This window comes from Eschrichtius robustus, chromosome 16 (assembly GCF_028021215.1).
Source record: "Eschrichtius robustus isolate mEscRob2 chromosome 16, mEscRob2.pri, whole genome shotgun sequence".
Lineage (NCBI taxonomy): Eukaryota > Metazoa > Chordata > Mammalia > Artiodactyla > Eschrichtiidae > Eschrichtius > Eschrichtius robustus.
The window spans coordinates 57,175,503-57,202,636 of NC_090839.1; the positions used below are offsets into that span (position 1 = coordinate 57,175,503).

At 41.9% G+C, this 27,134-nt stretch overlaps 1 protein-coding gene across 1 annotated transcript in view; it reads left to right on the top strand.

The window, feature by feature from the left end:
• RBFOX1 (RNA binding fox-1 homolog 1) overlaps positions 1-27,134 on the top strand; it is a 1,862,366-nt gene that overhangs the window by 1,188,261 nt on the left and 646,971 nt on the right. The window lies entirely within an intron of this gene.

Below are 27,134 nucleotides of genomic sequence, written 5' to 3' on the forward strand. Positions count from 1 at the left end.
TAGATTTAGTAACTAAAGAGGTGACTGCTCATCCAGGAAGTGAGAAGAAGGGCGTCTGAAATAACATGGGCTGAGGATTAAATAGGAGTGAGGCAACAGAAGCTATGAATATAGACTTACTTCTCTTTCTAGAATCCTACAGAATCTTTATATAACCTTAGGTTGTTGAGGCAGAAAATGAAATTTAAGCCAGAAAGTGTAATAAAAGATGGAATTGACCATATAAATGTTTACATTTTTTAAAATGTAATGTTTAAAAATGCACTATAAAGGAAACAAAAAGACAAAAGGCAAACTGGGAAAATGTTTGCAATCCATATAGAATACAGTTGTTTATTTCTCCTAAATTAGAATTTAAACTTCAGGAGGGCAGAGACCATATGCTTTTGGCTCAACATGTATCCCTAATGACTAACAAACTGTCTGGCATAGAGTGGGCATTCCACAAACATTTATTGAATAAATGAATCATATTGGAACTCTCGATTTTGGATTCCCTGGCCTTGCCTTTTCATTATTCTGATGGTAAATTTATAGAAAGGGCACATTCTGTCCCATAAACATTGTCCAGGCTCACCACGTCAAAGTATCATCACATGGTAGTGGGTGTGACTTTGGACAAGTTAGTGAAGACGACTGATCTTCTGTTTCCATCTTGGGATAATTCCAGTCCAACCTGCTTGGAAAGAGCCAGGAAAAAATATGTACCAAAGAGCCCTGAAAATGGAGAACCACGGTATACCTACTTGGAATGATTTTTGATAAAGTAAGGCTCTCATTTTCCATGGAGTATGGCTAAGTTGAGAAAGGCGGTTCTCCCAATTTATTGTGAATGAGAGTCACTGAGGTGCTCATAAATTGCCTCTTCCAAGGCTGTGTGCCCGGATATTTTCATGCCTTAGACCTAGGGTGGGCTTTGGCCATGTGTATTTCTTCAGTTTAATTCGGTAAACGCTTACGAAGGTACATGCACCTGCAAGTGCAGACACTGGGCAGGATGCTAGGGATACATCATTGGGCAAGATACCCTCTGTACCTTGGGGAGCTCAGAGGGAATTACTGGCACAATAATTAGCACAAATACATGGACATCTCTAACTGTAAAATTAGCCCCTCAGCTGATAGCCCTGATCTGCCCATTTCTCAAACATTAATGTGCAGAAACATCACTTGGGGATTTTGCTCCAAATTCGGTGTCTTAGGGTCCACTCACAGAGTTTCTGATTCAATCAGTAGGGTGGGGATCCCAGAACCTGTGTTGTTAACAGAACTCCCAGGGTTTTGAATGCTGTTCCTCCATCCACCATCCCTTGATAACGATTGGCAGAGAGCAAAACTTGACTCTTAAAAAACATCAGCACTTGTCTTCTCTGCTGTTCAGAATTTCACCCCTTCCTCAGAGGAAACAGGTGTGTTTGCCTTTTCTTCTCCACTCCATAGGAAGCTGAGGTTAATCAGGAGGTGGTTTCTTACCATCTCTTCAAAAGTCAGCCGTGGCATTTCTCTGTGGTGTTAAATGCAAAGAGAGGACTGCCGTAAAGACTGCGAAAGAGGGCAGTTAAGGATAAAAGCTACATAATGTGAACCATATGCTGTTGGAGCTGCAAAAGGGCTCCAGAAACCAGCTAATGATTTTGCAGACGAGGCGGCGGGTCCGGTGAGGTCTCCTGCACGACCCGGGTCTAAACAGGCAACCAGCCCCGAGGCCAGTTTTCCTGACTCTCTTGTATCTGGGTTTCATTGTGTATCCTGTCATGACTGATGACCATTGACCAGAAAGCCTGTTTCCTTCCCTTTCAAACAGAGAAGAAACATTTTTGATATCTCATCAAAGAGTCATTGCCCATTGCCCAAGCAGGGTGTGGTTAATGAGAAAATTATGTGATTTTTTTTGTTTTTGTTTTTTGTTTTTTGTAAATCACAGAATCCTGCTTCCTCAATTACTTCTTTCCTTTCTTTATTTTTTAAATTTTTATTGGTGTACAGTTGACTTACAATGTCGTGTTAGTTTCTGCCGTACAGCAAAGTGACTGTTATACATATACATATATCCACTCATTTTTAGATTCTTGTCCCATATAGGTCATTACAGAGTATTGAGTAGAGTTCCCTGTGCTATACACTACTTCTCTTCTTTAAATGCAAAGCTGAGAACCTGACACTGGCAGTGTTTCTTGTCTGCATTTCTGATGGATTTTAATTTTGCAGCTGTCATCTGGCCCTCACAGTTATTCCCTGATTTCCTTCGTTAGTCCACTGCGTTCATCTTTGGTTCTACTGTAGGGTCCATTGACGGACTGAACTGTACCTTCAGTTTTCCTTTCTTTGTCTCACTTGTCGAATAAAATCACTGGAGGCTGAGTGGTATTGAAGCCTGAAAGATGTCTGGTGGCCTGTCAGGAAGGTGCTGGAATTACAGACCTCAGTGATACACACTTTCCTGGGAGTCATGTCTTTTTTTCAAAGGATCCTTCTGAGAATCCAGACTTCCACGTTCACAAAAATAACACATTTGTACTATGATAAAGTGGTGAGTAGGGCAAACCTTCACTTAGCGCCTCTCCATAATGAATGCATTTCCTCTTGTTTGTTGGGAATTCCTCCAGCCTTTTCTTAAATATATTGAAAATCAAGGGATCAACCAGGGAGTGGGGGGGGGGGGGTGAGGGGTGGGAGAAGGGATCACACTGCATGGAAGAAACAGACTCTGCCACTGGGAAACCTGGTAAAGGTCTTTTCCTCCTTGTAATTTTATTCTACACCGCGAGCCACAAGGGCGCAGGAATATATGGAAAGATTTAAGTTTAATTGTTAAACTTCTGCTCAGCCAGGCCACGTCTTCCCCACGATTTGCACTCTTTAGCATTTGTGTGCATTAGGTAATATATTCAGTGTTTCTCGCTCCAATCCAATTTGTGTGTGTTTGGCAGTAACCCAGTTCCACGGGCAAGGGTGTGGGGGGCAGGGAGACCATAAATCTGTCAGTGTAGAGCACGGAGGCGATACTGCTGTGTTTGATGGTGTGCTTGCGTGAACACTCCAAAATGCTGGTGAAGCAATCCCACCTCTTTCCCGAAAGTCTCTCAGGGACAAAATTAATGTATCTCATATTGTATTGATTGGAGCCAATAAGTGCCTAAATGATTTGATGGAAGGCAGAGAGATTATGCAGGGAAGAGGGGAGACAGGCAGCTTGCAAAGAAGTATGTGGTTTAATTACTGGCTGAATTTCGACAATCCACCTCCTCCCTCAGGAATTTAACAAATAGGCCTAAGTGCACTTTCGCTTTTCTTGACATCTGTTGAAATGATATCTGCTCGCCATGAGGGGAGTCTGGGAATTGGGCTTGGGGTATTGGTGAGATCAGTGAGCCACAGGAAGTTCCTTTCCAGACTGCAAAATTAGAAGGTGGAAAATACCGCATTCGCACTTTAAGGTTAAGCTATGGAGAGCAGAGCTTTATGGAACAGAATTCTGCCCCCAGTTTAATGAAGCCGTCTCCATCTTAAATGCAGGGTTAGACATATGTGTCTGTATTCCAGTGCGCTTAAAAGCCCAGGTGCTGGCCCACACACAGCATTGAACTTGAAAACTGGATGGTGGATGGGTGAATGCTTTATGCACCTGATTTTGAAAACCACTCCTAGTTACCTCCCTTTAATTGCATGGTATGAATTGTTAGGAAATTCTCTTATCTTTTAGGTAAACAATAGATGACTGCTTTTTCTTTCTTTTTTTTAAATGGAAAAAAAAAGAGAAGCCAAAACCCAACTAAAATTTGATGTTGACCCCAGCACAAGGAAGACCATTGTTGTGAATCTGCTAGTGTTTGATTACATCGGTAATTCAAAGAAAATACCGTGCACTTAATCTCTTTTACGCCTCTCCACTAGAAATGATCCTGGTTTTGTTCGGAAAGTCCTAAAGCTATCATTTTCCTCAGCTCTTTCTGAAATATGTATTTATTTTTTATGCTTGAAACATTTGTATATGTTATGGGCCAAATTACATGTAAGCCATTTGCTTTCAGAGACCTGATAAAAATCCATTTTACATCGTAGACACAAGACGAGATGTTATCAAAAGAAAATTCCATAGTCAACTTGGGAATCTCTTTATCAGTCCATGTCCCTGATTGGGAACTTGATACTTTCTTTGTTCATTTGTGTATATTGGCCATTCTTTAAAAAAAATACATGTATAAATATATACATATATATTCATGTGTGTGTGTGTGTGTGTGTGTATATATATATACACACACACACACACATAGACACACACACACATAAATGTCACATATATGGTATCACATAATTGTGACTAAAACTTTCCGTGACTAAGTGGAGAATTAAAATTTCAGAACACCCATAGTCTGTTATCTGACTTCTGTGATGCAGGCTACTATCTCAATTCACTGTTATGGTCCTTTCTCCTACAGTGTGGCTTTTCCCAACAGGAAATGGATATAATGTGCTCAGTTAATTAGAGGATATAATTTGCATTAGTTAAACCTATATTGATTGCAAAGTGATTGTGATCTAAAAGTAGCCCCGTGTGTGTGAATGTGTTATGTGTGTGTCTGTATGTGTGTCTGTGTGTCTGTGTGTATGTATGTGTGTGTATGTGCATCTGTGTGTGTGTATATGTATGTGTGTCTGTGTCTATGTATGTGTGTCTCTGTGTATGTATGTGTGTGTATATGTATGTGTGTCTGTGTGTGTCTGTGTGTGTGTGTCTGTGTATATGTATGTGTGTGTATATGTATGTGTGTCTGTGTATGTCTGTGTGTGTGTGTGTCTGTGTATATGTGTGTGTGTGTGTGTGTGTTGGAGGTGGTGGTTCTATTCTTGTATATGGCAGATTTTGGAAGGAGTTTTGTACTTTATGACTGTGATGTGTGATAAGCCTGATAAGGTTGTTCGAAAATTCCCAAGCAAATAATCTTGCTGGTGGAGACAGAAGAGGTAGGTTTGAAGTAAAAGCTAGACATGCTCACACTTTAGACTGGGTCAGGTTTTATAACTCAATGCATAACTGTCTGCTTTTCTCCATCCTCCTGTGTATGACCCTCCAACCTATTAGAATGCATATGTAGGAAAAATAACCTAGTTCCTGTGGATCTGAAACTTTCTAGCCCCTATCCACTTTTCCCCATTGGAACTATATTTATAGCATAAAAATCTAAATTTCTGGACTTAAATTGGTCCCTGTGTTGATGGCCCTGGGGCATGTCGAAGGACCATCAAAGATCCAAGTGTATTCAATTAAATAGTTATAATGTCAAGGGCATTTTATTGTATCCTAATTCTCTCAGCATTGGTCATGTAGGGTACATGGCAGCTTCTGATTAACCATAGTTCTTGATTTCCTGTGCACCCTGGATATTACAAAGTTTGCTCCAACTGCTTGCTTTTCAATGAAAATAAACACAATGACCAGCATCTCTAGGTTAAAACAACATTGGAAAAATACTGGAATTTTTCCAGTTTTATATTAAGTCAGTTCTCTTTCTCTATGTATGTGTATGTGTGTAAATAGATAGATGTATAATATCTATACCAGTTAATCTATCTATCTATCCATGCAGATTTGTTACCTAACAAACACTGATGTAGGGCTTACTCCAGGAAGCACTTACTATTTTAAGTGCTTTACAAATAATTAATCACCTAACAGCCCTACGATGTAGGCACTATAGCCCCATTTTACTGATGGGGCCAGTGAGGCACAGAGAGGCAAGTTAACCTTGTCTAAGGTCACAGAGCTAGTAAGTGGTAAGGCTGGGATTCAATCCCAGGGGCCCCATATCCCAGTACTTACAATAAAAAAATAATGGTTTGCGCTTATCCAGCACTTTCTACATGTCCGATAGAGGGATTTAATTTTTTTCCCATTCAATCTTCACAACAAACTTATGAGTTGATTTTCGTTATCATCCCTATTGTGCAGAGCCAGGCACAGGAGCTGAAAGGAAATAACACATCAAAGATGTGTTATCTTTGATCATACAGTTCAAAGGTGATGGAGTTGCGCTTTACATCCAATTAGATTAGAAAGTTCTCGTTATTTCGTAGTGAAAGCTTTGTACATATACATACATGCATATATATCTATTTTCATATATACATGTATGTATAATAAGATGCCTATGAGAACTGAAAAGGCAAGAAACACCTTTTGTTGTGTGGACTGTGTTTGGCTCTCAAACTCACGCATCCATCCGGAAAGAGGCATCTTTTCTTACTATTAGCTTAAACAAAGAATTATCTGAGCATTCCCGCCCGAAATTTGAAGGTGTTTGAAGAGATGGAAAGTTCCTTTGAATGCCACAGAGACTGGACCCAACTTCTCTTTCTAATGTAAAAGAATGATCTGCAGCAAATACATGTTTATATTTATTAAAAGAGCATATTTATGAATATCAAGGAGCATCAGCAAACCAATGATTGAAAGGTACAATTGGGGACCGTAGTTGAAAATATGCTGAACTTCTAAGAGAGAAATGGCTGCTCGATCAGAGTTCAGTTATAACCAAGAGCGTTGCACCAGCAATAAACTTTAAGTTAATGCTAACTAACAATTTTAATTTGTATCTTTTAATTGTTGAATTCTGAATTGCTTTCCAATTTCCCACAGAGTTTAATGTGTATGCAAATTATGCAGCCAAGAAATTCAAGATACAAAAGATAGACTGCATTTTGCAAACATACCATAATCATTGCTTAATTTTTAAAGGTTCTTTCTCTTCGTCAGGGTATTGTTCAATTTCCTGAAACTGAACAGAAGACAACTTTTGGTTAATGATTAGTATAAATCTTGTGATGGAACTTAATTGAATGCTAACTTTGTTGTCTCACAACTGCAAACTATTCAATTCCCTGTTTCTCTGAGGTAGGGTTTCTTGCTCTCTTAGCACAAATAACTCGTCTGCTAATAATAGCAGGAAAGAATTATCAGAACATCCTTTTAATTGTCTGAAGGCTGTGCACTCTCATGCAAGCTGTTACAAAAAGGTAAAAACAACTCTTACATCTATTTTAATATTGTGTTTCTTATTAGTTCCAATTAGACTTATCAGTGATCAGCCTTAGCAAAATAAAGGAAAAAGGTATCACTGAAAAAGAATGATGCTGTTCTGTTGGTAGTAAATGCATAGATTTAGGGTGAAAAAAATATATATAGATATATATATAGATATATAGAATTGGCCAAAAAGTTCGTTCGGGTTTTTCAATGACATATACAGAAAAACCCAAAGAAACTTTTTGGCCAACTCTATAATATTTAGTGTAAAATGGCAGCAGCTAAACCAACAGATTTGGTGGAGTAGTAGAGATCTATCTATTAAGCACTTAATTTTCAAGTGTTTGTTGATTACCTACTGGACTCCAGGAACTGTCCTAGGTATGGATATTCAGCGTTGAACAGTACTGACTAGTTGCTGTCATTGTGATCAAGTGTTTAAACATGAAACCAAGAAATAAATAAGAGGTTTTAGATGGTGATAAATGATTGGAAGGGGAAAAAGTAAAGTCAGTGAGATACAGTATGATTTGGAGTTGACGGCAGTGGTGGTCAAGGAAGGCATCATGGCAGAGGTGATGTCGGAGCTCATGGTAAAGGACTGACCCTGGAAGAGTGAGAGACAGAAAGTTCCAGAAAGGGGGGGGGGGGGACGACAATTGCAAAGGCCCAGGTGGGAAGAAGCTGAATGTGTTGGAGAACCAGAAGAGGTTTAACTTAGGTTATGTTGTTATGATAGAATAATGACATTTCCTTTTAGTGTCTCAAAATGCCAATCCCCTTTCACAGTTTGGGTCATTTGCCCTCAGACTATTCCAATCATGAGGGACATTTGATGGGTGGATACAGGCTATCTGTACAGAAGACTTAACACATCAGGCTCTCTAGGGAAAGTGGGAAGGACATTTTAGTTATGGTCTCAGTTCTGGAACTGCTCCTGAGTTTTCCTCAAGATCCCCAGAAATCCTGAAGCTATGTTTTTTACTCCAAGTTCATCAGTGGACCAAAGTGATTTGATGATACCTAAACTCACTCTTTTTTTTTTTTTTTAATTTTATTTATTTATTTATTTATTATTATTATTATTAATTTTTGGCTGTGTTGGGTCTTCGTTTCTGTGCAAGGGCTTCCTCTAGTTGTGGCGAGCGGGGACCACTCTTCATCGCGGTGCGCGGGCCTCTCACTATCGCGGCCTCTCTTGTGGCGGAGCACAGGCTCCAGACGCGCAGGCTCAGTAGTTGTGGCTCACGGGCCCAATTGCTCCGCGGCATGTGGGATCTTCCCAGACCAGGGCTCGAGCCCGTGTCCCCTGCATTGGCAGGCAGACTCTCAACCACTGCGCCACCAGGGAAGCCCCTCTTTTTTTTTTTTAATGGTGGTTTTAAATTCTTTTGATTATGAAAAATTTCAAATATAAACAAAAGTAGGGAGAATTAATATAATAGTGTACCTACTCATCACCAGCTTCAGCAACTATTAACTCATTGCCAAGCTTGTTCCTTTTGTATTTAATCTTCCTCCCTCTACCCCATGAATATTTTGAAGCCAATCCCAAACATTGTATTATTATACATAATTATATATATAATATATATTATTATATTATTTGAATATGTGTGTTCAAAAGATGCTGACTTCTTAGGAAAAAATATCATTATTAACATTATTACATATTAAAAATTAGTAATAATTCCTTAATAGAAACAGCTATTCACACATCATATCATTTAAAATATTTATGCATGCATATGAAAAAGGTGAGGACTTTTAAGGAAACAAAACAGATTGTATTAACATTATTAGGCCTTAAAAATTAACATTACTTCCTTAATATAGTCAAATATTCTATCGATGTTCGTTTACATGATTGTCATCCATGTATTTAATGTTGCTTGTTGATCAAATGTTAAAGTAAGAGTGATACACAGTCATCCTTTGGTATCCGCGTGGGGCTGGTTCCAGGACCTCCCAGGGGTACCAAACTTTGGATGCCCATGTCCCTTCTATAAAAGGGAGTAGTATGATCGCCCTCCATATCCTCGGACTCTGCATCGGCTAAGATGGAGGGCTGATCGTAGATCAAATTAAAATCAGTCCATTTGTCTTTGGAGTCTCTTTTACTCTGTTGGTGCCCGCCTAAGTTGTTGTTGTTGTTTGAACCTTGCACTCTATTTGCGGAGGATACCGGATCCTTGTTCTTGGAGGGCCTCCCCACATCTGGCTTTGCTCACTGCGTTCTCTATCTTCTGTTTTCTGCAAACTGGTGGTTAGATTCAGAAGTTTGATGAGATGTAGGTTCAGGTATTTTTTTTTTAAGCAAAACCACATCATAAATGTTACTGCGTACTTCCCTCAGGAAGCATGACCTGTCTGGCTGGCAGTCTTTTCGGGGATTTTTAGCCCCTTCTGCCAACCGTGGCCATCATTCCTCTCTATTTATCAGGTAGGATACGTCTACAGACAGACGGCTCCTCTTGTTAATTTGTGCTTGTTTGTTTTTACTTATCTCGAAGTACATTTCACAAAAGAATTGTAGGATACATTGCATCTTCCTTTGTATTTTTCCACTTTTCAAATGACAGAGTTAGTTTGCTTGAGTCTTCCAGAAGTGACCGATGATTTTTCTTAAGTTCCGTTCTGAAGCCCCATTGTTGAGCACTGGGAGCTTCTTCCAGCTGGTTTCTTCTTGTCTGAGCACAGACTTTTCTTGCTTTATGAGATGACAAGATGTTCCCAGATCAACCTGTACATTTCCTGCCCCTGACCTGGACTCAGTCATTTTATTTTATTTTATTTTTTTTTTTTATGGAAGCTCTCCAGAACCAGTAGGTAGCTTAGTTTGGGAGAGTTAGTGAACATCTGTATTTATTTTTAATGTCTATCCAGCACCCATTTCATCTTCTTCTAATAGGAGAGTCCCTGTCTTCTGAGAAGAGCAGTTCTGTTTGGTTCTTGTGAACAGGGTTGAACATGTGGGGATATTCAGAGTGACTGAAAGCCCTGGGCATAGCAGTTTATTCAGAGGTGGGCTCACATTCCAGGTGGACCACTTAGAGTCCCCTGTGGGCCTTGGCTATTAAACTCTATGGGGAAATCATCCTTCCTCGTGGGGTTGTTAGGCTGATTATAGGTGAGTGAGTCTAACGTTGTGGTGGCCATCCTGCCCCCGATATACAGAGACACAATCTAAGAAATTGAGAAAGGAAAAATCTTGATGGCATCATTTGAGGCTCTGGATAGTACCTTATGTAGACTCTTATGATTAGATTGGGCTCTCCCCACCAAATCCAGAATAATCTCTCCATTTTTAGGTCCACAACCTTAATTATATATGGAAAGTGCCATTTGCCGTGTAGCTTATCATATTTATAGGTTCTGGGGATTAGAGCATTGGCATCTTTGCGGAGGGCATATTCTGCCGACTACACATAGGTAATCACTGTCCCATCCTCTAACCATCTTCTGATTTATTTAGACATCCTTTCAATATATTAATACACTTATATTCTTTCTTGTTTGGAAGCTCTTCTTTTGAATGTGAATTTGCATAATTGCTGCGCTCAGTCTCTTGGCAATAGAGGGTAAATTCCCAAGAAGATCAGCTCGTTTTTTTTTTTTTACACAGAGTACTTAGGAATTATGAGGGCGGAGCGGGGCTCCTGCCACTGTAGCCTGCCTGTTCTTACAACAGCTCTTGTGCCTTGCTGATGCCCAGAGAAGCTTCAGAATTAGGAAGTATAAGAGTGGGAGGTGGAAAAACCTCCATGTGATCTCAAGATCAAGATCTCTAGCCAGGGCCTCCTAATACAGTAGGTACCCAGGGAAGCATATGAAATGGCAGCAAATCTCAGGAAGGGTAGCAAAGGAACCAGTTATAACCCTGGGCTTCTGTGTCCCTTACTCAAATTAGCATTAGCTCCATTGGGCTAATAGCAAACTTGTCATCCAATTTTCAGCCACATCTGCCGCTGTCACACTTCCTTGTCTCAAGTGGAAGCGTTTCTTGAAAATAATCCATCCTCTCCATCATGGGAAGAGCTGTTACCAGAGGAAATGATTTGTTGGCAAACTCTGTTTCTTATCCTCTTTGCCTTGAGGATGATATTTTTGGTGAGCAGGCGTCTGTGGGTCTTGCATGGACACCATAAAGTTTTAGAAAGTAGAATTCAGTTAACAAAGTAATAATTCCAGCAACGGTCAGCTACGCCAATGAAATGTCATTCTAGTTATCTTTCTTTCTTCTTCTTAGTTTTTTAATCCATACACATGTCATTTGAAAACACTGCATAAAGGTGGCCTGATGGCATCAAGAGCATCTTCAGTGAGAAAATCTCTTGCCCCAGTGACAAATCCACAGGCCTCGCAAGAAACTCTGCAGATCACTCACACACAGCCAGACGAATATATTGACTGCGGCCCAGGCTCATGAGAAGACGGATCAATCCAGCAGACTTGCATTAATTGTGAAATAGAAGGGATGGTGAGATCAATGGTGGGAGTGAGGGTGCTGGAGAAACAGCGCCACGTCGAGCTAATCCAATAATGGGGAAGCTGATGTATAGCATATTGGAATCCTACCGTCTGGGCACTTGTCACCGTAAAAAATATCCCGCAGTTATGGGGAAAAATTGAGCAGGCAGCAGTTGAGGCAACCTAATCAGCCTGATGCCACTGTAGTTCTCCTGATTAAACACTAAGTTAAGTGGCACTCAGCTCGGTAACCTGCCTACATTATGAGAAATAATCCCGGCGCTCACGTGGAAAGTTTGTATTTTAATCAAAGCCAATTATGAATATTAAACTATTCCTGGGCTATTTTCGTGTCGTTTAGCTGTGAACATGTTTAACAATTTATGAATGGGTCTTTTGCCATTGGCTACAAGGAAAAAGGGTCCTGTGCTATATTGGGAGGTAAGGTTTCCTGTGCTAAAAATCAATTAGACTTGATACAAGCTCAGAGAACTCTTAAGAAGAAGAAAAAAAAAAAAAAAAGAATGCATTCAAGAGGCCCTGGGAGAATTCAAATTTAGTTAACTTCTATAACGGTTTGCCTAAGGGCATCAACTCTATTCCTTGCTGAAAAGCACGTGATCATTCCAGGAGGGTTGAGGCTTAATAAACTGTGGGTACTACAAGGATTCCTTACACGCATGCGTCATTATTAAGTTCTGCAGTACATGTCCACTGACAATCTAGGACTAAATGGTAAATTTTCCAGGACCCAGAGGAAAGTGCTTTTCATGGGCCTTTGGAGAATGCAAAAGAAAGAACTCACAAGTATTACCATCGAGCCCACATTTCTGGTTGGACTTCCTATATAGATCCTTATCCTAGGACACTCCCCTCCCCCCATGAGAATCCTTGATTGTTACATGCATTTGCAGAAGAGAACCCGCATAAAGAGTTGACAGGGTCCATTAACATCCTTGCAACCCAGTGGCTGGAAGCCTGGTGGTCTGTGAGGGAAATGGAGGTTGTACCAGAATGGAGACACCCTGTTTGAAATATCCTCTCTTGGTCAAAAGACACTGTGCCAATAAAATCCTTCTGCCGAAGTGAGTTAGAGCAGGGGCGGCCAAGGTGAGAAATCAACTTCCTTTAGTTCTTCCTTTCTATTATATTTGTGTGTGTGTGTATTTTTTTTTTTTTTTTTTTTTTTTGTCAAGTCAATTTATTGGCTTGCCTTTTAATTTTAAAACACATTTTGTTTCTCTGGGTAGGAAAGGGTTGATGGCAAAAGAGCCCACGTCTGTGTGGTTTAAAAATCAAGACCTGTGCATTAATTTGTATTTATTTTATTGTATTAATTAATAGTCATTCATGCAGCCCTCATTCTCTGCCAGGCCAGGTTCAAAGCACTTTTACTATATTATCACATTTAATTTTTCTGACGATCCTGGGAGGTCGAGAGATGTTATCATTATTTCTGCTTTGCAGAGGAAGAAACTGAAGCCCAAAGAGCTCAAACAACTTACCAAGTTCACACAGATTGTACGTGGTAGATGGGGATTTGAATCCAGGCAGGCTCTTTCCTGCTGTGTCCTGTTGTAATAGGTTGGTCCTTCTGAGGAGTTGCTGGTCAGTGATGACAGTCATGGGAAGTGGGAAGGATTGGGTGCTGTTAGGTGGGATTAGCTCAAGCTATGCTGTAGGTTCTCCCAACCTCTTTTCTACCAGCATCTCCTTCTCCAGATATGCTTTACAGCCATCCTCTGACGTTGTCTTTTTCTAAGTAGATCATGAAATGATGATCTGATCTGTGTGGGCTGGGTCAGAACAAATCATTCAGACTTCCAGAAAAAAACAAAAAAACAAACAAACAGGTGGGTTCTAAGCCAGACATGTGGAGTCACCAATGAGAAGCAGCTCCAGAATCCAGCCAGCCAAAGATCTAGAATAATCTTAGGATGAGACCATGATCCTTATAAATTGTTGACCATCACTGAATGCTGAGAGCTCTAATAGGAGCTTTTGTTCTACTTTCTTACTTAACTCTTCCATAACCATATAAGACCAATAAAGAAGAAAGTCCCAGTCTTAAGGACAAAGAATCTGAGGCTGGGAGACTGAGTGCCTGGTAGATGAGGTCACATAACTATTAGTGGCAGATCTGGGACTGAAACTTAGATCTATTCAACTCCATCCTTTTTCATCTACAAAACATGACTCGCCTCCATCCACCTGGTGATGTCTGGGGCCATGTGGGCGTGTCAGAAAGTCAGTAGCCTTCAGTCCCTCATGACATGGAAAGTCTCTTCCACCTTATTTCCCAAGCTCTGTTAAGGACTGCTTTGGAGAGACAGTAAAAGGGATAGGGACTTTGGGCTAACACGTCTCTGGCCTCCTTCCTTTCTCTCTAACAGTGTGATTCTTAAATATTCAAACAGTGCACAGGGGGTTGTGTTCCAGAAGAAAACGAGATCCAACAGACCGTTCTTCATCATGGGGATGATTCATTTTAAGCTGACTCTTCAAACAAGGAAGACCCAATAATTGCTGGGAAGCTATGCACAACAAAGTCATCATAGAAATTCTGGACTTTCTTTTAAATTTTGGCTAATCCTTGCAGACTGACAAACTGCCACAACCAACCCTGTAAAGTCTACAGTAAAGAGTACAGACCTTTTTTAATCTCCCCCCTCATTTATATTATACTATTTATTAAAGCAGAAATGCAAAACACCCAACAAGAAGAAAATTCTTCTTGCAACAGTGGCCTTTCCTTTCAAGGGACAGATGCAGTCATATGCATCCATCCACAGGGAGCTAAGACTGATGCTTTCAAGGTGCCCCACCCTGCACAGCCTGGAGCAGCCCCTCCCTTGGGCCCTTCCCACCTAGAGCTATGCTTCCCGGGAAAGCATACCTGTGCTTACCACTCCTTCCCCACTTCCAGCTTAAGGATTTATTTATGAATCACAGAAACCCAACTCAAACTAGTTCAAGCACCAAATGAAATTTAGCATGAACTAAGAATAGGAATTTGGCTCTTTTTCAAGAAAGGTGAGATGTCACCAAGGACATTCTTGCTCATGGCTCCTCTGTGTTTTCCTCTGTGCATGTGCTTTCTTACTCTTTTTGTCCAATAGCATTCCCAATCTACACAGGAGCAAACGGCAGCCAGTATCTCCCAAATCACAAAAAATCACAGACCACCATGCAAGGGAATGATGTACCATTCTATCTCTTCTCGGTCAAATGCCACCAAATCATCCGTGGAAGCTTCCAGCTAACTTCCAATTCCAGTTAGCTCTGGCTGAGTGTACCATGTAGAAACAAGACCGTTTCCGTTGCAAGTATGTGCCTAAAGTAAAGGGACAGTCCTTGAAAAGTTGTTCTCAGCGTCTCGTAGGTCCAGACTTATTTCCCCAGAGAGAATCAGTTGTTGAAAACTGGCTGGTGGTCGAAATCTTGTCTCACCATACTGAAAAGGCAGGAGAGAAGTTGACATTCTCCTAGCTTTGGTGCCACTCAGGCTTCATCCACAGTCATTACGTGCCGGATTGATTTTGCATTTCTTAGAGACCCAGGACATGACGGGGTCTGAATGGGACATGGGGAATGTATAACTTCCTAGGGAATTAGTGCTCTTGCTAAGATAACAAAATACACTTTGCAATTCATTTCTACATCAACTGGTATGTTGAAAATGGGATGAACGGAAAGTAGGAGAATGACCTTTGTGACTTTGGAATCCAGCCCGAGCACTCATTGGCTCAATTATGTTATCTAAAAATTGATATAAAAATAGTTCCTACTCAGGGCTGCTGAAAGAATGAAAAGAGTTAAGGTGTATTAAAAACTTAACCCAGTGTTTTGCTCACAGTATATGTGCAATAAACAAAAGCCAGTCTCTCTCAGCTGGAAGTGATTTTGTCCGCCCCACCCCCGAGGACATGAGGCAATGGCTGGAGACATTTTTGGATGCTAGAACTGGGAGAGGGATGTTATTGGCCTCTAGTGGGTAGGGTTAAGTGAGGTTGCTAAACAGCCAGCAATGCACACAGCAGCCTCCCACAACAAAGAATTGCCTCTCTCAAAATGTCAATAGTGCCAGGATTAAGAAGCCCTGATGTAATCTATTATGGCAGCATCACTATTGATGTTCCTTGGAATTGGAGAGGAGAGATGATGGTCTTAATAAATCCTATATTTCTATCCCCCACATTAAGGTTCTTTCTAAAAGAAGGAAGGGGAGGTTTCAGAGGACTGCAGAGGAGGTAACAATTTTCACTCAGTAGAGTAAAAACAAATACATAAGGTAGTTAAAGTGGCAGACGTGTTAGGATAGGAACTTTTGTATACAGAATAAATTAAAAGAACTGTCCAAAGTTCTGAAACTTTGGCTAACAAACGTTCAAATTGGCAGGTAGACTGAAGTCTAGGTTGGACTACAGTCTTTGCAAAAATGCATCAAAAGGCTTTGGGAAATGTATTCTAGCTTCTACTCCCAGTCTTTTAAGGTGATGACATTGTATCTTAGGTGGGAGAGAATGGATAATAGGCTAAAGACTAAGTTATTTACCAAACTGTAAGCTTCATGAAAACAGGAATTGTCTTTGTCATTTTTTTCTTGCAAGCCCCATGGTTAATTTTTTGGGGGGGGGATAGACTTTTTTAAATTTTTACTTTTTTTGTGGTAAGACACTTAACATGAGATCTACCCTCTTAACAAATTAATTTTGTGAAGCGTACGATGCATAATTGTTGACTATAGGTACAATATTGTACAGCAGATCTCCAGAACATATTCATTTTGCTTAACTGAAACTTTATTCCCATTCATTAGTAACTCCCTATTTCCTCCTCCCCTTAGCCCCTGGTAACCACCATTTCACTCATTGATTCTATTAATCTGAAGGGTTTAGATATATAAGTGGAATCAGGCAATATTTGTCTTTTTGTGACTGGCTTATTTCACTTAGCAAATGTCCTCAAGGTTCATCCATGTTAACCCATATTGCATAATATTGCAGAATTTCCTTATTTTTTTAAGGATGAATAGTGTCCCGTTGTATTTTAAACCACATTTTGATTGTGTTTTTGTATCTGCATTGGACAGCATAAACTTTGGGTCTGGGATAGAGTAGGTAGCTAAAGTTGTCTTTTGTTCTCTCCCCTTAACCACCATCAGTGGTCTGGATTTGCCATGGTGTTTGTAGTAGTAGTTGTATTATGCCACACGTATTGAAAGGTTTTCACATATATTTTTTAATATAATCTTCACACTCAGATGGTGTTGTCCAGACGTTATATCGTTATGGTAAAGGACACCGAGGCTTTGAGTGAATATATGGTCTGGGATTGGAAACCAGGAACTCCGTACATTCCTGAGTTTGCTTTCCTAGGCTGTGGAGTGGATCTAGAGCCTGGCTTCCCAGCCCTCTCTGGGCATCAGAATCACCTTACAGAGTTGGCGAAAATACAGAGACCTGAGTGCTATTCCAGACCTGTGGGATCAAAATGTCCTGGTACATAAGGCACCGAGCAGGAGGTTTTTGTAAACAACTTTTAGACGAGAGACTGGAAAGAGGAACAGACATTCTTCCCTTCCTGTGTCAAACATCATCTTAATTCAGGACTGCTTTGGATAGAGGCTGTTTACATTATTCTGAGTTTCTGGCTAACTGAAGAGCCAATTAGACACCCATTTGCGATTCATCTCCTCTTGTTAAAAAGGTTCTTTTAAGTAAACAAGGAAGAGTGATTGTTTGAAATTTTCTTTGATGATTGGAAATCTAGTATTTCATATCTCTATTCTATTCTATTCTGTTACATTTCATTACCAATAACTCATTTGAATGCCATTTTTTTGTTGTTTAGGGAGGGGAACAGATATATTATTCTGGAATGAGGAATTGTGGGATATCAAATTTGTCTGGTTTTAACTGTATCTGTAGAGGTAAGCAGCGTGTTCCAGGGAAACGTAAAAATCTATATGATGGGAAAGACCTAGTTAATCCATCATTCTCATTAGTTGGTGTAGTAGACAACACCAGTGGTTATCCCCATGTAGTTATCCCCATGTAGACCACACTTCCCAGTCCCCCCACTGCAGTTAAGTGGGACCATGAGACTTTTTTTTCTGGCCTTTGGGTTGTGGGCAGCAGTAATGTGTGTCACTTCTGAGACACAACATGGGAGAGTGGGCGCAAGATCGCCAAGCACTCTCTTCTTCTGCTACAGTGAACCTGAAGCCCTATGTTGAGATGCTGCACTCTCCGTCAGCCTGGGTCCTTGAGTAATCATGTGGAACAGAACCTGCCTCACCCCCAGGATATACCTTAGACGTGTAGCATATGTGAGCAATGACCTTCTTCTGCTGTATGAAGTCACTGAGGATTGGGAGTTAATAGAGCACTCTGGTATGAACTAGCCTATATACTTGAGTTTTAGAAAATGGCTGTATATATATATATATATATATATATATATCATGGTGGACTTGAATTCTACAGACTGGATTTAAGTCTGGGGTCACGTCTCACACCAGCTTTCAGACCTAACCAGGGTCACTTAGCTGCTTGGACAACAGATACAGCTGAAGCTTATTGAACATGTCTGTGTGCCGGGTACCACGCACAGGGCTTTGCAGGCATCATCTCATCAAGTCCTTCCAGATATTCTTTCCCTTGAGTAAACCCTTATCGCTTGGTGGGTGCAGGAATAGGCATGATACCGGAGGCAAAACTAGAAAGTGGAAGTGCTGGACTTGAACCAGATCTGATTGATGCTTATGACTGTATTTTGCTCACCTCTAAAATGGAGTTGATTAAAATATTGCCCTTCCTGGGCACTTTTAGGATTCGATGAGCAGCCTATGTGACAGAAGATCTGGATGCCGAGTAGATAAGGTGATTCATTATTTGGGTTCTGCCAGCACTTGTTGGAAAGAACTTGAGGGTTTTCTCTCGGGTTGTCACGGGAGCCTCATTTTCCAACCTTGAAATCCTCGACTTGTTTTCTTTTTTTTTTTTTTTTTTTTTCAAGTGGTAAATGTTTCATCATTATTTTTGTCTCCTGTTGGAATTGACCCTCTCTCTCTCTCATGACATTTGGCTTCATCCTTCAGCCTTTTTCCTCTCTTTTTTTACGGTTCCATGTTGCTGTGAGCAGAACTCATTTTTCAAAAGACAGATGGTGGCAACCCTGTTCTCTCTAAATAAAAAAGCAAAACAGCTGTTAAGGTGCAAACAGAGTTGCGGCCAGCAAATCGTGTCTGCTTCAAGTGTTGGCGAAGTTTCCCTTTAGGGAAGAGGAGCGATCTAAACAAAATGTGCAGTCTTGGCTGGGCTCTGCCAAGGCCCAAGTATAGAATGATGGCAAATAATGGAAATTTATAGCGTGCTATAGATCTAGCACCTTTCTATCTTGGCTGGTGCATATTTAAATGCAATACTAACGGAGCTGAAATTTATTGCTAATAACGATAAAATGCCATCAGAGAACGAGATAAATCTTGGCCCCAAATCTTAGGATGCAGTGCACACACATGCTTGTAAAATACAGCCAGATACTGCTAACTCAGGAGTGTGAATTCAGAAGAAGCCAACGGAACAGAGAAAGGAAAGGAAGTGTTTTATAGACGACTGCAAATTGTTGTTTTCATGAGGCTGGGGTCAAGGTACATTGTGTCCTCGGGTTGAAATGAGTGTTGCTTTGTCTCACGGCTGATATATACTTGACCTTGGCGGGGAAAGCTTTTTCCTTTTCTGTATGCTCCATAGCTGTCTCTTCACCTTTTCACAGCCCTGAGACAGGCTGACTTCCAAACAAATACTGATGAATTATAACCCTCTGGGAGAGGAACATTGTTGTTTTCTTCTTCTTTTTTTTTTTTTTTAAAAAAAAATGTGTTTTATTTATTTATTTATGATTTGGAGTCTCAGAGGCTTTGTAGGAAGAAAGTGAGGCAGGAAATAAATTTGCCAAATGCCATGTTTGCAAACCTCCTGTGATGGGAGAATTAGGTGTGCAACCTGCCCCTCTTCAGGCACATTTCGCATTCAGAGAGTGAAGTTTTCCCAAGTGCCCATCGGGGGGTTGTCATTCCCGTTTGAAGACAGGCCCTGCTAGCTCCTCCAGCCGGCCTGCGTGGGCACCCACCCATCTTTCTGAGCATCTAGGATTCATGGAATGAAGCCCACTTGCTTGGGAATCCACCTGAACCCTTGCTGAATTTCCATCCCTTGGTGGCTCATGCCAAACCTGCAGCCACGTTGAGAAGGGAAGCTCTCTCTTACTGGCCCTCACTCTAGGTGTTTCCTCAGCTACCTTTTCTTGCAAGGGGATTTCTAACATTTCAGGTGAGATTTTTACCTTCCGTGGAAGCTCTAAGTCTAGGATCGCTTTAAGTCAATCCCAATAAGAGCGAGTCTCTCCTTTCTGGATGCGTCTTTGAGTGTAATTGTGTATATGTGTCTGTGTTCATGTGTGTATGTATTTACATGTGTTGTCTTAACTGATCCTGTTTTGGAGATGTGGACAATGCTTCTAAATTAAAACACGCTCTTGTTCAGAACTGGAGGGACTGTTCCTGGTTTCCTAGGTTTTTACAAATGTCTGTGTGTGTATGTGGAGGGGTGTGAGTATGGGTATGAAAAATAAGAGGTGATGATCCTTGATGAGCTTGGAAATCGCACCCATTCCCTTAGTGTAGAGGAATTTCCTAGTACACGTGGTGTTATTTTATATAAAACTGTTGTCATAAACACTTTCCTGTGCCCTCATATGCATTTCCTTTTCTTGTATGGAAGAAAGCTATGAAATAATGTAATTTGGTGCATTTACTTCATTTAGGTTTTGTTATGTTGTTATGGTTGTTGTGTTGTTGCTTAAGGAAAAGGCAGGTAACTTGGGGAAATGTTGATGCTTTGGATGAAAAGGGTCCTAAGTTTTTGTATGAAATGCATTCTTTGGAATAGGACCTTTTAACTGAGTTTCATGGACTTTTTGAAAGTGTATTGGCGGAAGTGGGGAAGGAGAGAGGGAGAGGGGAGAGGGGAGAGAGACAGAGACAGAGAGAGACACAGAGAGAGAGAGAGAGAGAGAGAGAGAGAGAGAGCTCATGCTGTGTGTATTTTCCCCCCTGAGAGATTTCATAGCTTTTGTTAGGGTCTCAAAAGCATCCTTGTCTGCCACCCTGGCCCTCAGTCCTCCTGATTCTGTGACATGTGCTCTGCATATTCAATCACTTTATAGTTGGAATTACATGAGCAGAGCTGTGAGTCCAGGCTAACTCATTTCTGGGAAGGGCATGACGTTAGCCAGAGAGGAAGCGGATCTTATGCAAAGAAGGGATGCTCAGGTCCAAATATCACATCTTTATGGGCTTTGCCCAGCAGGTGTAGCACAAAAAAGGAAATTCCTACACCTTACTTCCCATCAATCCTGAACTACCGGAGTCTATTCAGCTGCCACCTCCACCTCCCAGTCTATGGTCCAGCAATACTGACCTTCTCTTGGCTGTTCCAGATAAGCCTCGTTCTCTCTCGCCTCCCAGCCTTCGGACATTTTGTTCGCTCCACCTGGAACAGTCTTCCCTTTCCTCTGGCTGACACCTTCTCTTGTTTCTTGTCGCTGATGAAATGCTACTTCCTCCAGGAAGCCCCCTATGATGCTTTCTAGACTATGTTAGATGAACCTTCAATATCTTCTTCCAGAATCACCACTTCTCCTGCCAGAGTATTTGTCACACATTGTCATTTCTCAGGCCAGGTGTAGGGTACGTAGGAACTTGCTGTACTATTTTACAACTCTTCTGTAAATCTAGACATACACACACACACATACACACACACACACCCATATATGAATAAAAAGAAAAGGGAATGTGGGAGAATTTACCTGTGTTTTATCAAAGCAAACAAGATCAGAGATGTCCACCTAAAGAGTAAACAAGTAGAAAAGGAAATGTAATGGGATACAGCCCATGTGGTCATATTACAAAAGGAAGAGGCAGAGGAGGAGGAAAACATCCATCTTTCCCAAAGCCGTAGCTCTTTGAAATCTCCACCTTCCTAACTGCATTGTTACTGTTCTCCAGTATCTGCCACACTGCCTGGTTTTGGTGAGAGCTTAATATTTGTAGAACAGATGTATGAACAAGTGCATGAATGGGTAGCAGAACCTTATTAGTTGGATGTGAGCTGAATGGCTCTTCTTTTGCAGCAGGTACTGCTTTGGCTCCCATCTTTCTTGGTTACCACCTGGGGCCCCTTGGTTTAGCTTTTACCTTGAATCTCACTCTAAAATATCTTTGGCTAAGGCCACAGAGGCCTGGCCACACCATGGGTCTCTCTTCTTCACCTGCCAACCCTGGTAGATGACTTTCCCAAAGGCCCGTCCAGCTTGAGTGTCACCCACGTGGGGAGGAGGTGGTAGGAAGGAATGGTCCGTGATGAATGAAATGAAAAAGTGAATGAATATGATTAACAGACTTAAATGCTTCTCCTGCCTTGCCTTTTCTCCTGTGCTCAGGTTCCTTTAGCATATTGGATTTTCCTTCTGGGGCTTGGGCACCTAGAATCACAGAATCACAAAGCAAAACAAAAGAAAATGCCACTTTATCACACTTGGTTAATAACGAGTGTCCACAGCAGTATGTCAGTTTTTTTTTTTTTTTTTTTCTATGATGGGGGCTTGTGGATCAGACCATGGTTTGTCACATCAATGGATGATTGTTTCGAGCAAATGGTGCCACCTTGATAAAAATGATAAATATGGTAATAACTAATATTTTAAAATATTTTGCACGTGTCAGGCATGTGCTAAGTGCATGTATATTGGTAATATAGTACATATATATAATATAAAATTGCCATTTTAAATTGTATGGGTGCTACCCTTACATTATTCTTATTTTTAAAAAGCTGAAAAAAAAAAAAAAAAGAGGCTTAAAGGGAGCTAAGTATCACAATTTAAGTGAAGTCAGGTGGCTAGAAAGTGGCAAAGATAGGACTCAAACTCAGATCTTTCAAATCCCAAAGCCGTGCTAAGAAGCCCTGCTGAGAATACGGTGCCCACAGCCTTCATCACCGGAACAGCACTGTGATGTAGGAAAGAGCTCCCTGCGGCCTGGGCCGTGCATGTGTGTGTTCGCTGCAGGGGCAAGAAGGAAGACTCGTGGGTGAAAGGATGGAAGGAGGCAGCTGGTCCACAGCTCTCTCCCCTGCTGCTCTGCCAGGCAAGGGGAGGGCCTACAGCACCTCTCCCAAACCCATAAGGTCTCAGTGGCCAGGGGGTCCCCAGGAGGCCCTGGGCCAGGAGCCCAGGGGAAGCTGCAGGCAGTGACAGAACTCCAGGCTGGCAGGGTCCCTTAAGGCACCAATGGGAATCCTTCCTGAAAGCTTGAATCAGCTGGTGGCGGTGCAAAGTGTTCTGTAGAAAACCAGGGATGCTTTCTGAGCGGGCTGGAGACCTTCCAGGACCCTGTGGCCGCATCTGAGTCTGATTCCTTCACTTTAAGGACATGTACATTGGTTATTTGCACAGGCTGGATTCAGTGTCCACCATAGTATTCACCAAGCCTCCTGTAAATAGTGAAAATAACATTAAAAAAATGAGTAATAGTGTAGTACCTTCAATTGATTGAGCAATTACTATGTTCCAGATATATATACAGGCAGAACTCGTGGCATTGCACTTTGCTTTATTGTGCTTCCAATTTTTTTACAAATTGAAGGTTTATGGCTATCCTGTGTCGAGCAAGTCTATCGGTGCCACTTTTCCAACAGCATTTGCCACCTCATGTTTGTGTGTCACGTTTTGGTAATTCTCACACTACTTCAAACTTTTTCATTATTAGTTCTTTGTTCTGGTGACCTGTGATCAATGACCTTTGATGTTTCTACTATGACTTGCTGAAGACTCAGATGACGGTGCACATTTATTAGCAGTAAGGTATTTTAATATTGAGTATTACATTGGTTTTTTAGACATAATGCTGTTACACATTTAATGAGTATAGTATAGGGTAAACATAACTTTTATAGGCACCAGGATATCAGAAAAATTCATGTGATGCACTTTATTGCGATACTTGCTTTATCATGGTGCTCTGAAAATGAACCAGAAATTATCTCTGTAGTCTACCTGTATATGTATATATATATATATATTTTTTTTTTTTTTTCTAATTCTTGAAGGTAGATATTATTATCCAAATGGAACCTGGAGCAATGAAGTAACTTGCTCAAGGTCATATTCTTAGAAATGGCAGAGACAGTTTTCAAACTCAGGTTTCCCTGACCCAGAGGATGTTTAGTCCCACCGGACCACCCCTTTCTCCTTGAGCTTATGAGGTTGAATTGGAATGTTATGCCTCTTTTTTTTTCTTCATAGCCTGGATGCCCCAGGAGGGCAGAAACTACGCCTCACTCATTATAACCCTAGAGAAGCCTCTGGTGGCAAATTCAATTAATATTTATTGGGCAACTGTTATGAGCCAGACACTCTGGTAGGTTCTGGATGTATGGGGCCCATGCCCCCATAGGGCTGACATGTAGCAGAGGAAAGCAGAAAAAAAAAAAAAAAAAACCCACATAGTTAAGTAGGCAAAATGAGAAAAATGAGTACTTACTATGTGCCGAGCCCTTTCTTCATGCTCTTTGTATATGAGCTCATTTACTCTAGGAGATGGTCCTGTTCTTATCCTCCCTATTTACACCCCAGGAAGGGAAAGGGCAGAGAAGGTGAGTGACTGGCCCCAGAGTGCACACAGCTAGGAAGCTGCAGAACTAGGGCTCGAACCCCACCGTCTGAATCTTGAGTCTCCACTCTTTGTCATGAAATAAACACAGCCAGGCCAGAGGCAAGATGGGCAGTGAAGTGCTCTGGCAGGAGGGGGTATTTCATTTGAGATGAGAAAAATAAGAAGGCATCCCATTCGAAAAAGAAAGGTAAAGGAACTCTGAGCAAAAAGACCAGCCTGTGCAAAGGCACTGAGGTAGGAAAGGCCTTGGTAAGTCCAAGAAACACACAGTGGGAAACTGCTGAAGGAAGGGGTTAATGGTCTTCAAGAAATGAATGAGATATTATTGGGCCACAGAAGGAAGACCTTTTGGTGCTGAAGGAATGGAAATCTATTCTGTCCCTCTTTCCATACATAATCTTCAGAAGATACTTTCCTCTTTCATGCCTTCTTTCACGGACATGTGTACATGAGGCAACCAAAATAGATATAACGACCTTCAGAATGGACATCTCCCATTATGTCTTGCAACCCTTCTGACTAGATTATCTCCCTTTTCCTAGATCACAGATGGGTGTCACAAGCTCTACAATGACACTTGCAAATACAGTGCACACAACAGGCATCACTTATTGATCACTGTATTATTTTCCACTTAGCTCTCAAATAGAGCCTCAGAATCCTTCTCAACACAGAACTGTAGGCTGCCATTTTTAATCATCCAGAGGTGAAATCTCTTATCCCTGTAGGTGTTTTCTGCTGGATCTAAGCCATAGCATTTGGAAAGGCAGTTGACAAAAAGGAAGACTCACTGTTTCTGATGCCCATGGGGGTGATATCTGTCACCATCCCAGGGGATGTTTTGTTAGGACAGCCACTTAAGTTTCTGTATCCTCATGATAATCATATCTTGGAAAAGGCTTTAGGAAGAGGATCATAAAACCAGGCATTTCCTAACAGCGGGCTATGGTGTGGCTTGCTAAGAATGTGCTTCTAATGCATTTTAATGACATGCTTTATAATATCTTATCAAAGATTGTAAAAGCATCTAATAATCATTTAATAAATATTAATGAAGCATTTACAAATTGCACCTTAATTTACAACACTGGCTCTCGTATCCTGCCCTGGACATTAGCACATGGGGATATGATGGCTCCAACAGAGACTGCCATGGAGAGTCTAGTTCTGTGTCATTGTGCCATCTTGGTACCATAAGTGATTTTTAAAAATAATAATTCTTGGAGTGCAGTTCAGTGCAATGAAGCTTGATACCCAAAGCAGTTTTAGCAATTATTATTCTGTTTGGGGAACATTAAAACATAATCTACCATGAATTTATAATCCATAGCTTCTCTCTCATGCATTTTTTAAAATAATAGGCAATAATTAGAGGCCCTCGTGCAAAAACTCCTGGACAAGTTGGCCAGTGCCCTGTCCCTCCCTTGTTGTTAAGCCTTTGAAGCGGTGGATTCAAGATTGAGTTCAGAGCCGTGCCCCGCAATTTTCTCCTGGACCCTGCTGGCCTTCAGCCAAGCTGGTTTTCACATCTGAAGTCACACCTCACAGAAATCCAAAGCTCAAAGGACCCTTGGAAATTGTCCTGTCCACCTCCACGCTTTATAGAGGAGGAATCTGGGGCCCAGAGAGGGGATGGGACATCCAGAGGCCCATCCTTTACAGTAAAGGAAGAGATGGGACCAGGTCCCAGAGCCTTAGATGGGCAGTCGCATGCTTCCCAGGCCCGCAGCCAAGGAGAAGCGGCCTGCACTGGGGAGACTGGGAGGGAAGGTGGCGCCTCCTCCTCCGAGGTCCCGGGGAGTGCTTGGCTCTAGGGGCAGGGTCTGTGCCTCTGCGTCCAGGGGCTCCTCCGTACTAGGAGGAGTTGGCCAGCAGATGGCGCTGCAGGGATTTGAACTGGAGCGACCGCATCCTAAAGCAGCCCCAGGCCACGCTGGGGTTCACAGACCCTGCAACCAGAAGCTGTTTGAAGAGAAAGGATCCGTCCTGGCTGCAGGGACCTGTGGACACCTGAGCCCCTGTGGGGAGCCCCAGCCTTGCTTGGCAGGGAGAGCCGGGTCTAGGGTGAGCCGGCATAGGCACCAGCGGACGCGAGCACTGGGGCTTGGATCCGATTCCCTCTGTGCGGAGCGGGGAGCTTGTTATTTTCGCAGGACTCAGCCAGAGCTCAGGGTGCCAGCAAGATGCCCTCCCTCTGGGTCGGGTCTCCCTAAAACCCATCTTCTGGGGATCCTTGTAAGGAACCCGAAGACTCTCCTTTCGTGGGAGGCGCAAGGCCAGCGTTTAAGGCTGATGTTTCATCTTCCCCCTTCCTGACTCCCAGGCCTGTGAATTGCCGCCAGGCCATGTTTGATGTGTTGTAATTAATAATTTAATTTGTGTGCCCAGGACAAAACGGTTTTACAGAGGAGTTTGCTTTACTTTTCAAAACTGCAGAGTTAAATGACTAAAGGGCAGTTGGGGGCAGCCCTTATATGTCTGAATATGTCGACTCTCTTTTCCTGTTCTTTCCTCTTCCCCACACCTCCAAGAGACCGCGAATCTTCTCTCTCTCTGTCTCTGTCTCTCTGTCTCTCACACACACACCCCCTCACGGCAGCACTTACACAAGCCTCTGTCCCTCTCCCTCTCCTTGAAGCTGTTGTGGCATTTCTGCATGGAGATGCAGAGAAGATAGAAAAGCCTGGATCCCCCGGGCTAGGGCAGGCTGACCCATCAAATAGAAATACTCTCGCTGAACCTCTTAGGTAGAGTGGCCCTTTGTGCCTGTGGACTCTCTCCCTGCCCCTCTGTTCTCAGGCCCCATCTTCCTGTTGCCAGAGGGCACCGTATCACCTTTAAATCAGGTTTAGAGAAAGTTGACACGTGGCACCTGCTGTTCCAGACGTTACAGTC